The sequence below is a fragment of the Plodia interpunctella genome, chromosome Z, assembly GCF_027563975.2.
Source record: "Plodia interpunctella isolate USDA-ARS_2022_Savannah chromosome Z, ilPloInte3.2, whole genome shotgun sequence".
Classification (NCBI taxonomy): domain Eukaryota; kingdom Metazoa; phylum Arthropoda; class Insecta; order Lepidoptera; family Pyralidae; genus Plodia; species Plodia interpunctella.
Genome location: NC_071324.2, coordinates 2,554,469 through 2,568,515, shown reverse-complemented (window position 1 = coordinate 2,568,515; position 14,047 = coordinate 2,554,469). Strand labels below are relative to the sequence as shown.

The 14,047-nt window shown below is 34.2% G+C and overlaps 1 protein-coding gene across 17 annotated transcripts in view; it reads right to left on the bottom strand.

The window, feature by feature from the left end:
- Positions 1 to 14,047, bottom strand: part of Sh (Shaker) — a 243,394-nt gene that overhangs the window by 44,023 nt on the left and 185,324 nt on the right. The gene's annotated exons all lie outside the window — the stretch shown is intronic.

Here is a 14,047-nt window from a genome sequence, read left to right as displayed (position 1 = left end):
CGGGTGAGGAGAGTCATGGTCTCGGCGGAGTTCCGCGTGGCGGTCGCGATTCGCGCACGAACGCGTGTGTCACCGTGACGCGATGATAGCGTACTGGAGTGGAGCGGTCGCGCGTGCGTCCCTGCCCCGCCCCGCGCCCCGCACGCCCCCGCCGCGCGCTAGCACGCGTATCGACACCGCGCGCCTACCACTGCACCGTGGCCCGGCGCGCCCCGCATCCTACCGAATCGGTGGGATGCGGGGAGGTAGTACCGATATCACGCTGCATGTTTCCAAAATACAGGAGACAATTTTCCTGAAAGATTACCAAAATATAATAGCAGTTTTAGCTTGGCTAAAAATTCATGTTGAAAAAATTAAGACAGCTCGTCGCCACACACCACGCGCCTAGCTAGTGCAGGAAATATTCGCTTTTCACGCCCTAATTACTATTTCCGGGAACTTTTCAGTTCACTTCCTTGCCGTAGGTTTTTCTCTTAATGATATAAATCTCTCTCGTAATGCTATAAAACACAATATATGACGACCGTCTGACTTTAGAAATACGACGTAGGCCCCGAATGTGAAGGTTATGGTCCTCGGGGGAAAGACATAGCAGGAAGTTATTTTAGCGAAATATCGAAACGTAATCTGAATTATAAAAATCGCAAAAAATCGAATATAAATAGATATAAGCACTAAACTTGTATCCTTCTGGGTCCGATGGACACAAAGGTAACGAGCACAATAGGTAAATTATAATAAGACAGACATTTTCTCAACATTGTACCTAAGGTATAATATCTCGTTAAGTTTAGACAAAACCTTAGTCCACAGAGCCTCGTATCCGTAAAAATATCATGTCGAGGATTTACTATGAACGTTTGTTCACGCAACTCGATCCGATACTTTCTCAGATCTCTGTGGACTACCGTTTCATTTCACTTGAATGAAACCTATTTTCCATTCCCAGACACAGGTGCCCCCCAACTCGACTTCAAAGCCTATATCCGGTGCAAAATCCAAACCAATTCTTCCTAGAGCTTCAAAGAAATAAATACTTTCTCTGTATTTGTACGAAAATTATCCAGAAATATTGGGGCGTTGCGTCAACAAGTTTTGTAACACACTTACCCCATCCACCTCCCGGTAAGGATCACAATGCACCAAATATAATATAATACTAAACTGTGTGCATTTTGATGCAGCGAAGAACCCACTGTGCCAATACTTAAGGGTGAGTGAGCATGAGCCAAGTTACTATGATTTATCTGCAAGAATCGACCTTTGAATACGACCTTCGTATGTTACAGTATAGGGTTCCGATGTTAACAATGAGCTTAGTTTCCCCATTGTCTGTGTATCTCTCTGTCTGTCCGTGGTTTATCTTACAAGGCGATTATAATATATAATTCTTTAGTTTGTTATGGGCGGAATAGTATCTGGTAAAATACAAATTGAAATAAAAACCTGAAAATTTAATTTCGTGTTTCTCTCTTAAACGTAATTGGGGGCATGTATGAAAAAGTTACATACAAATTTCGTCATATCAATGAATGAATCGTGTATTTATTTCGTCAGACAGGTCAGATGATGTCATATGTTGTACTTATAACGCGCGTAAAAATTAGTTCTTTAGTAGTTCCCGTGGTAAATCCGGTCTTGGGAAGGAAAACTAGTTTAAGTTGTGCGTTGTCTGTCAGTTTGAGATTTTTGTTATTTCATCCTAAGTGCACTAGTAATTAAATATATCAACTTAATATATGGGTAAATGACGATATTGTCTTTTAAGGAACTAGTCAATGTAGTATATTGCAAATTTGAGATAAAAACAGTTGTTCTAGTTATTAGACATTATTATTACAAGTTTTTCTAGTTATTAGATATAATTGTATACTTTGCCTTGTGATACTAACCCGTCAAAAGGCATTTTTATATAGCACCTCTAAGTGCTACCTCCACTAAGTATTTAGTTTTTTCCAAGTTTAATTACTATGATTACGCTTCAGCTTCGCATGATACAAAAATGAGTTTTATTTATAAATTAAAGCGGATCAATGTATCTGTCCCCTTGAAGAACTCGGGAAATAAAGCGAAAACAATTATAATGCAAACAAGTATTTACCGTCATCATAATATATTAAAGCCATTTATGAAACAACCGGGTAGCAAAAACAGAGATATGAAAAGTGCACAGTTCATTAGTACGCCGCATTGAGTATTAAAGCTACCTGCGTGGTCACTTCTAATCACCCAAAGTACGGTACGGGCGTGACAATTATATGTCACACGTTTATGTTGATCAAACGCTGTCTAACAATGCATTTTAAAATGTAAAAAGGCTTCCTAGTCTCACACCAGCTACTTACTTTTGGAATTTTTTTTTTGTTAATATCATAGTTAACAGGTTACATCAGATAGTTATAATAATAATAATAATATGTACATAGTTGCTTCCGTGTAAATTTTGAATCAGGAACTTTGTTTAAAATTGTGGCGAATGCAATGGTGTTATATGAATGTTTGATTATCTAAATAGGATCGCTCGTCCAGCATTGAAATTATAGATTTTGTTTCATAGCATTTTTTTCATAGCTCGCGTTCTCTCCGGTTGGTTTAATACTGGAAGGTTCGCCGTGGTGACGTGAGCTTGACATTGCGCCGAGGGAGTCTATATTTAGATAGCAGAGGCTTCCACGAGCTGCGGACCACATGGGAAATAATTTCTACCTTCTTAGCCCCAATTAGTTATGCTGTGCTGAATTATGTACCTACCCATGCTTTAATGGAGCAGTTTCTTTATGTTTTTTTAATGATGTTGGCTATTTTACGACTAGTCATATCAAAACATAAAATATGGTGCTTAATTTAAAGTGATGTACTTTGACGTCGCGGAGTCAATAATACTTTAGTGAAGACAAAAAAAAACATCGCATAACGATCGAACAAAGTGACATTTCGAATGAAATAAAAGTTAAAAAAAATAATTAAATATTGTGCTTATTAATTTAAATTATTTATGAATTTCTCATTTTTTACACATTCAATTGTTGTAGTTATATAAAATTACTATTAAAATGTGTTGTAAATTCGAAAATCTATATAATATATTATATGCTATAAATCACATCATTGGTCGCCGATTTTGTGTGGAAAAAAAGTAAAAAATGACAAGAAAAATTGATGAAGATAATATTTAATATTATTCGCTGTGTATATAATAGATAACAAATTGTTGCACGAATTGTAAATTATTATGTCAATTTTAAATTATATAAATTGTCATAATTGTCAACCATTTTTAAAGTTGAAAATCACCTTCACTACATAAATTAAATGTCTGTGAAAATCTCTTAAATTGTACACCAATACACACTAGCAATAGAAAATAACAAAGGGAATCTATTCAAAACTCATTACGTGTAGAAGTACACGCCTCGTTAATTATTATAGAAGAGACGAATGCAGTTCAATGCGAATAAAAATGCGACTGAAATTGCAAACATACTGCAGCTGTCCTAATAACGCCGATTGTATCTTGAAAATTCTTTAACAAAAACATTGTTGTGAGTGCCCCAAAATGTTCCACTGAACAACCTCCACACGAGTTCCTAGAAGGTCGTGGAAAATAAAAATATATGAGACTTTCTAACAAAAGCTTTCCAAAAATGAGATTTGTTGGAACGAAAATTAATCTCATTAATCCAAATAAGCCGTAACAACCTTGTTATCTGCCCGTCTTTGTAACAACAAATTAAGTGGGTGTTTCTTACGTAAAATGTAACATCCTGAAGGTAATGTTGGATTTTAGTGTACTTAGTGTAACATTATTTATTATTTGTTTAAGGTTACATACGATTCTCCTTATGGTCAACTATTTATAACGAAAAACGTGGCGTCTTTTGACTATGTACATTATGTACTTTTATATATTATTAGAAAGAAAGAAAAAAACATTATAAGAAACGATAATGGTAAGCCGATCTGGCATGATAGGGACCAACACTGTTCAAATGAGTTTCTTTCGGCATTTCTTCTCAGCAGTGGTCGTTCCGAAATGCCAGTAGTTTGTAGCTTGTGAGAAATAACTATAAATATTGACGAGAAAAAGTGCCTGTGAAGGTCTAATTTCTGAATAAATGATTTGAATTTGAATTTGAAATTTGGAGCGGCGCGTATTTCTTGCTCTAGAATTGTGGACGACAGTGTTAGACTAATAAACACGAAGTAATGTCATAAAAAAAGCTTGAGAAAGAGACATTATATATCTATCTATTCCTGTTATTTAGTACGGAAGAACTGTCAATAGCTTAATATTAATTGATAAGCGGTACCCTAGGGCATGGCTTGAACTGTATAGTTATCAATCATACGATTACGCCAACTATGACAATGATGGATAAATGTAAAAGCGTTGTATGAAGTTTAGCTCACAGGTAAGCGATATAGGTTATTACACAGTCTAAATATTTTAGACTAGCTTTTGCCCGCGATTTTGTCCGCTTGAATTTGTCTGCGAAAAAGACATGATTTTCGTACAAACATTCGCCCCCCATTATATTAATTTGGGGGTTGACTTTTGAAAAAAGAAGCTTATATTTGAATAGCCGTTTTTAACTACACACACATTAGTATGTATTTCATCAAAATCGGTCCAGCCGTTTAGCCGTGAAAGAGAAACGGACAGACAGACAGTGAGACTACCGCAATTATAATATTAAGTAGTGTGGATTTTCTATCCTTTTTGAAACACCTCCAATGAAAAAATGTCTATAATCGTCTGTAATAATCTCCAATCAATAATTAGTTATATTAAATGACGATCCCTAAATAGAGTAAAGCTACTTGGAATAAAAATGTCAAACTAAAACTAGATGGAAAAGACGAAAACCTACTCAATGAAGTTTAATGAGTTTTTCGCAATCATATTTTTGAAAAGCCGGCGAAGGTTTCAACTCAATACTATGCTAACCTGACCTACTACTGCCTATAAAGTCCAAGCAAACGAGGTCGCGGACAAAAGCTAGTCTTAATTAAAAATAGCAGCGAAAACAAGCATCATCTCAAATGGAGCATGTCACGTTAACCTAGAAATCTAAGATGGCGCCGCTACGTCTGACTTTTGCGAAGTGGAGTGTCGCACTGGTGTACTGTGCCGAAAACAAGTGGTGGGGGTGGGAAGTCACCCAACCCCGCGACCCCGCCCGCTGGCGCCGCGCCGGCTATGGAGCTTCATAGAGGGCGTCTTAACCCAACTTATCGTTGGCCCAAAGTCGGCGATATCCATAACTTTGTTTTCATGTGAGGTGAGCATCTCGACACATAAGCTACTAGCTATATGGCCTGGCTTCGCACGGAGTCATTTGGGTTTATAGTTAAATAATGAAAACTGCATCAAAATCCGTTGAACGATTTTGTTTTATACAATAATAGTGATGTACAATTTTAGATAGAAAGGCAAAACATTGATCTCTATTACACATAATTACATAATTAAAAAACCGTTGTCAACCGTTACGTTGGTGACCGTATGTGTCGTCGGCTGGCCGAAATGTTGGCCCAAGTAGGGCGGGAGGTACACGGGTGCGGGTCGGGTGCAGTGGGGCGATGCGAAAAAGACTGCATAATGAAATTAAGAAGCATGCCATTTTAGATTGCATGAATATGAAACGAAGAACATTGATTGAACGTACTTTCTGAAAATGTGGACAACAAATCTGTCATCATTTAATTAAAAAATCTGTATGTTGTTCTGTATGATGGCATACAGAACAACATACAGATATTTTCTTATGATAATACAATACAAAAATTCTTTATTGCACATAATATTAGATATGTATGTTACTTTATAACATTAATATAAAATATTCGACTATTTGTTCCTCCTGTACCAAACGCCAATTTCATATGTAAGGACCTAATAGAAATAAGTGAATTTATACGGAAAAGGCGGCTTTATCGCTGTAAGCGATTTCTTACAGGCAAGGCAACCTTCTTACATGAAAAGAAAAAGATTGAAAAATAATTCCTATGACGTCAGACGAATTTACGCAATATTAAATTTCATGTAAACTATTGTTCAAATAGTTGGTCTATAATAAATTAAAACTAGCGTGTGGTGGTAATGAAAATAATTATATTGAACTTCCAAAATAACAAATCGTAATTTTACATGTTAAATACCATCGGCGGCAATCTTATCTGTCCATATGAGAAAATATTTAAACCTAGAATACATTTTGATTTATTCTTTTATTAGTGGCCAGTGTACTGAACATAAAACCTGGACAACTATTGCAATTAAAATATAGCCACGGGATAATTAGTTCTCGTAAGCGTCTACGAAAATCGTAGAGCTATCGCGGTTACTAAAAGAGTCACCTAACTTATGCCCGCGGCTTCACCCGAGTAAAGGATGGAATTATCTTTTGTCATTTTACTTTGCATATTTTTTTAAATACTCTCCTCCAAGATAACGATACCCTATATCGTAATGTACTTCACTATAATCCATACTTCGAACTAAATAAGCAAAAACTGGTTCTATAAAAAAAAAACATGAAAAAGTAACAAATGAACTCGCATAAATCATAATAACTTGGTGTGTGTTGCACCGTCAACTTTGGCGTTGAGTTCAACGTATGCTCCATTGTCGTTTAGATGAAATGGCGCACTTTGCGTTTTTTGTGCACGTTTAAGTTAACGTCAAAAATCATGGTGCAACCCAACCTCGGTATTTGATTTAAATATTTTAATTTAAACCAAGGCCACCTATCACACGATATTAAAAAATATATATGTATTTCAAACAGAGATTACTGAAAAGCACTATTAACTACAAGTTACGTTTGTGGCTTCGCCCGACTTTACCGCCGATAAGACAAAATGGCGTATTTTGCTTTGTGCGCAGGATAAAATTAACGTCAAAGTTGACGGTGCAACCGAACCTAATAGTTAACAAATTCGAGTTACAAACTTCATACAGTCAATAAGCTGCAATTTGAAACTATGTTGTTAAGACCAGGCTAAATTGGAATTAAGGCCAGGTCCTTCGGAAATGTCCTCCGCTCTGTGAGTACTTCAGTTAAATCTAATTTTTATTTCAAGTTCTGAATTAATATATAATGAGACTATTCCAATTAGAGGCATCTTGAATATAAATAAGTACATTGTAAATACGTATACATTACAACTTTATCTGTTAGACAAATTAAAAAAAACCCCGACTTTCAATATTTATTTCACTAAGTACATCTTTTGAACGACTGAACCGATTTTCATAGCTAAGAACAATCGGGATAAAATTATCTATGACATACAAAAATCTAAACAAAAATCCGTTCATCTGTTTGGGAGATACGATGCCACAGACAGATACACAGACTGACACGTTAAACGTGTAACACCCCTCTTTTTGCATTGGGGTTTAAAAATGTATATCATTATCGACAGCCATTTAATCGCACCCACTGTTGGGGTACAGGCCTTTCTTATAAGGGTGGATAAGGAGTATGGCACATGACCCAACACGCGGGCCCATTGCGGATTGGTGGGTTTTAACGACTGCAAATACAATCGGGCCCAACGACTTGACGTGCTTTCTGAAGCACTGAGGAGCTCAAAATACATTTTTGCTCACCCATCCAATGACCGACCATTGTCACAGTGTCTTAACCTTTTATCTATGGTCTTAATTGTCACTATCACAGGCTGAATAAGGTTGTATTAAATGTATTAATGAAACGAAAAATGTATCATGAACATGGAAACATTTATTGTAAGAAGATTGATGACAGTTAAGAAGTATAAAATAAATAAATAAATAAATACATTAGGACAAATCACACAGATTGAGCTAGCCCCAAACTAAGTTCGAGACTTGTGTTATGGAATACTAACTCAACGATACTATTTTTATAACAAATACATATATAGATAAACATCCAAGACCCGGGCCAATCAGAAAAAGATCATTTTCCATCATGACCCGACCGGGGATCGAACCCGGGACCTCTCGGTTCAGAGGCAAGCACTTTACATATACATAAAAAAGAAATTATAAGACTTAAGTAAAAAGAGTTTATAACAAAAATTGTGTTTTAACACAGACTGAGAAACAAGGTATATAATAGTAAGCGTAATTTTTTATTTGTATTGTACTCGTATTGTAAAAAATAGTTGAATATCACTTAAAAACACTGATCGATTATTTATATCGCTTGAATCTTTTAAAACAAAAGTGATAAAATATCCCCAGAATGAAGGGGAAGTATTTACCCAGCAGTGGGAAACATCAACAGGCTAATGCTATACTAAAAAGTGATAACTATTTCGAACAGTTAAATAATAAAATACAACTCATGAATACATTAAATTCAGTAACATTTCTGTTTGCCTCCACTATTCGATGTTTTATTTGTACACGAAAAGCTAAGAAATATTTGATAGAAGCCTTAACTCAACCAAGTAACAGGAGCTACAGGAAATTGATTCTCGGCACAGGGACCACTCAAGTCCAAGAGTGCTGAATATTACTAAACCTTTATAGTGCTTGCCGTTTGAAGTGAAGTTTAATCCGATTTGCTACCTGCCGTCCTAGGAGAGCCGCGGTGGACCGCATGACGCGGTGCGGCTCACTGTTAACCACACATATATAGAACATCTTCGTGTCGTGTCTTGGTGCATTTGTTTCTTATCTAAGACACTGTATGTGAAGCCTACGGTAGAAGCGAGTGATCAATCGATAGAGTAAATTGGCAAATTGAGTGGTTTGTAAGCCCCGTTGTACACGAATAATAAAGCCTCTTTATTTCCCATAAACATTTACATTTTTGATCACTGTACATTTTTTTTTGTAAACCAAGATTTATAGAAACCCCTCTATAGGGTAAAGGCCTCCACCATATTCTTCCAAACCTTTCTATCCTTAGCTATCTTTATCCAATTATTTCCTGCTATCTTTTTTATATCATCTACCGATCTTTTCTTTGGTTTACCGACTTTTCTTTTTCCGAGTGGGCCCTTCCACATTGTTGTCGCAAGAGTCCAGCGTTGGTTGTGGTGTCTGGCCACGTGTCCGGCCCAGTTCCACTTCAATTTTAAGGCTTGGTGAAGCGCATCTGTAATTTTTGTTTTTTCCCTAATTTTTTCTTGTAATCTTAGTTTTTGGATTTTACGTAATTTTAAGATGCTTCTTTCCATTGCACGTTGGGTGTTTACTATTTTCTTTTTTACTTTTCCTGTGAAGATCCAGGTCTGGGAGCCGTAAGTTAAACAAGGCAAGATACAGGTGTACACAACGTACACGAATATTGCTCAGATATTAACATATAATATTAACATGAACCAAGCACGAATATTAGACAATGCATTGAGCGAAGTATACTTAATCGGATTTGTGCATTGGGGCTAGCACGAATATATGCGAGAGCGTAAATATTATCGACCTGTGTATGGATAATTAATTCCCTGTAGACACTTTAGCGGTGCAGTTCAATTTTCAAATGGATTTCTATTTTGCTGATGTTTATTTATTTATTTAACTTTATTACATAAACATGTATGGCGGACTTATAATGTCTAAGGTTTTCTCCACCAGTCAATTAATATGTGATGTTCTCTCCATTAAGAACCAGACAAACAAACGCTTGAGGTATGGCATCGCTTCTATTGAAGAAAGAGACGAAATATCTTTAAACGTGTCTAATAAAAAAAATGATTTTCTGCCAGGTCAATTATTTTTATCATATAATGTATCTTAACCGTTAACTTAATCTTTAACGAACGAACGAAACGAAAAATTTTTTATATAAAATAATAGGTAAACGTTTAAAAAGCCATCATTATACTGTCGCGTTTTAAACTATAATTATGTATAAAAACCTCATCTAAAATATGAGCCGTAACAAATAAGCGGCTCGTTAAAGACTTGTTACAAAAATTAATAATAGTTTTTAAGTATGTATCGTGTTATAAATAAAGTGATTCTTATGCACAGCATAATTATAACATGGCCATTTTAAAATAATGTTTTGTGAAAACACGTTTTTTTTAACTAATCCGATGTAGATTTATTGCAAGCTAAGCGAAATTTAATAAGAAAATTCCTTCTAAAATAGAATACTTTTAAAGAAAGAAAGAAATCATTTATTCGGCGAACACGTAAAATCCAAACATTAACACTAAAAGGTAAAGTACAAAAGAGTATCGAATATAGATCGAGTACAATATGTAAGCCGAAATGACGTCCAGCTCAGCATGGTGCCATGGTAATGAGCTGTTTATATGAATAACGAGGTTATTTGTGGATCCCAGGCATCACAGCCCAAGCAATGATGCAACCGGGATCACAATGTTGAGGAGAGACCTATTGGTATAGAGCATCATGGAAGTCTGTCTATATACAGGAATGCATCAAGCACTAGGCTACAAAATGTAAAAATACATTGTAGATCTTGAAAAACATCTGTTTATGATAAGTGCCTTTTTTATTACTTGAGTTTTCGTGAAATAGGCTAGTTGCTATTCAGCGAGGTACCTTCTCTAAAATTCTTTGACTCTAAAAACATAATAATTTGAAGTCGAAAATATGAATTTTAATATTAATTATCTCCAGCGCAGACCTGTGTTTTCGCATATTCAAGTGTTTGACCGATCCACTGAACTTTTTGTAAGCAAACAATAGCTGAATGAAATAATAGGGTCTGTCATCAACCGAGTGAATAATAGTTGAGAGCAGTTAGGATACTAACGCTATTTAGTAATTGGGTCGACACATAATTTTTGTGGTAAGTTTTGTTTATTCTCATAGGCTATACGAGTCGTATATCTTCGAAACTCAGAGTGATCAAATATTTGAGTTTTGAAATTAGTTTTTTAAAATAAATTATCTATCTCTTTTGACTCCTCGCACATTACTTGATAAGCTTTTAAGTTGTACAATCAGTGTATCTATTTATATGTGATTTTAGTTTTTTTTGTGGTTTTTAATATTTTTAAAAAATCAATTATTAATACAGACTATTAATAAAGTTGAACATGTGCTAGTGCACAAGCCAAACAAGCAATGAACGGGCTGTAAGTACCTACTACTATAAATGAAATATGAAGCTATGAAATTATATGCAAATTATTTACTATATCTGACTATGCTAATAATTTACTATTTAAGATTTATTTATATTTGTCTAACGTATTTTAGGAATGGCCTTACTGATCATAGTCACATATCGCATCTATTGATCAATACACGAACTCGGAGGAACAATTGACACGCGACAATTAGAATGTAAAAAGTAATTTAGAAATATAAATTAAAAGTTAGAACAAAATTTTTGATCTAGATCAAATAGTTCCAATAATACTCCAAGTGAGTATCAATCTCGCATATATTTCTTAGTCGATGTCATATTTCTAGACATAGGTAATTTATAGGACAGACTTAGAGGATGACCATATTTCATATTAGATCATTTGCATCAAATAATTATTTACCTCATGTAAAATATTCTTGAAAGATACGATCGCGTGTCGTGAGAGATTATTAATACTAGTAGCGCTATCTTGTGGCAGTTCACGATACTAAATAATTGGAGCGCCATCTAGTAGCGAACGGCAAAACTACAACTTGTGGAACTACAAAATCTAATCGCAATGCTTATCAGTTTCGAAATAGGTATTTTTTTAATTTTAATTGAAGCAAATATAGTTATAATAATATATTAAAGACATTAAAATATTAAATATGTTTTTAATCAAACTGTGTTTGTGTTGTTCTGGTAGTTCAGCTATTTTCCGTTAGGTGGCGCTTATCATATGTGCGTGTCCCAAGGTTGTTTTCTGTCTGTCTGTTCATTAAATAAATGAAACAAAAGTATGTAATGAAATATCATATTTATAGAAGGGGTTTTTATGGGAAAACACTATATCTTTCAAAGAAAATCTATCTTATATCGATAGTAATTTTGAATGTAATATTACTTGACTTACACAAATCAAGTACCTATATATAGCCAATTTAAATAGTAATGAAAAAATATTCCCGGGTGTAGGGCCTTGAAGTCCAAAAGGCTGTGGAAGTCCGCAAAAAATGTATTATAAAATGTATGTAACTTAACATATTCGGCTGTGGTTTTACGACCGGTCACCTGCCTGACGTCAACTCTTTTTGGGAACGCTGCTGTTGCCTTTAAGTTGTACCTGTCTAAAATAAAACCGTTTTTAGAATTGTGCCATCATTAGTTTGGATTGGAAATTGAACTACATTTTATGTACCGTATTCACATACGTGCAAATTTCTAGTACGAATTGAATTAGTTTCTACGAATTTATTGTTTTATTTTATTCAGTATTAGGTGATATTGCAATCCATCGTCATAATTTAGTGACAGTCTAACATACGAACAAACAACGCCCTGATTCTCAGCAACTTTAATTTCACAAAATGAAAATTTTATTTGTACTTAATTTCTATTGACATTTGGACATTGGGTGAGTAATTTTTCTATTTATTCGATGCATTTTATCTCACACGTTGCTATCTAGAGGTATTATATATAGGTATATATATAAAGTAAGAAAGATAAACTCAGCAGGTAATTATAGAAATGGAAAATATTCCACTTAGAAGGGAAACATTTATGCAACTTTCAAGTGATTTCAAACTCAAGATGTCGCCAGCGGAAATTTGCAATTTCAATGAATATTTTAAAAGAAATTTTAGAAGAAAGGTATTTTAAATTTAATAGTGGTAGCTAACGAGGTAGGTTCTTGATTGTACGTACTATTAATTTTCTATTAGTCGTATAATGACTTGAAAATCGTCTGTAATTTTTTAATTTTAATTTCTCGATCGAGTACCAGGAATGTAATAGTAATATTAGATTTTTTAAAAATTCTATCTGACGTATATGAAATAGAATTGTTAAATCATTAACATTACAAACGAAAGGAGAAGTGTATGTAATGTATTTTGAATAACTGATTAACAATAATGTATATATTGTATTTTGTATATATTTTATATTGTATATATATTGTTCTATCCTCCTTCAAAAATAAATTAAAGTCATTACTGCGTGTTGACTATTTGTAATTTTGTTATTATTTTTTACTTTTCACATGTTTTTTATGCATTATCAGATTATTACACATGCTTTTAATATAACTTTGATTTTTTTAAATACGATGAAAAAAGTTTATATTAAGTTTATTTCGGATATCGAACCCATGTCCCTGTATAACCGGGCAGTGCTCTTACCGCAATCGAAATACTCGCCCGAATTTATCTCAACAAAATACGTTTTTTATGACCTGATGCATTCAGAATTGCTTCCAAACGAGGGAACTCCTCAACCGTTTGCTGCATGGACAATATGTCCATGAACAATATGACAATATGTTTGTCACACGTTGAATGTATATTTATCTTGTTCACGATAATAAACGCTTGTATCAAGAATGAAAATCTTGTAAAATATCTTTTTTGTTTTATGAATAAAGGAATTGAATTTGACTAGGTATTTACTCAGATTCCAATCGCACTTGACTGAAATTCTTTATTACAAAGACTGAATGTACCTACAATGGTACACAAAGAAGCATTTAAAAGAAGCGCTCGTTCCTTTGTTCACTCAAGTTGCAATATCATTTTGGTAAATCTCACGAAAATGTTATATGTTATATATATATGCAGCTTTTGGAGAATAAAAAAAATGTTTACTGGGTATTTCAATTCTATACTAATACAAGTTCATGATAATTATATTTTTTCTCCACGCGGCTTCATGGTGATGACAGTAGATGACGTAACTACTGATATTGGAATATAATCGGAATCCGGAATTCGGACCAATTGACAGTAGAATTTCATATTGAAATATCTGAATTTTGCAACAAACATGAAGAAATGTAAAAAGTAAATACGGATATAAAACTGTAAATCAGTAAATTCAATAACCCATACGATTTAATATAAAAACGCAGCAGAAACGCTTCACTCAAAGGGCTTTCGTATTTGTATAAAAATCCGATATTTCCAATGTGGCATGTAATGAATTTTTGAAAA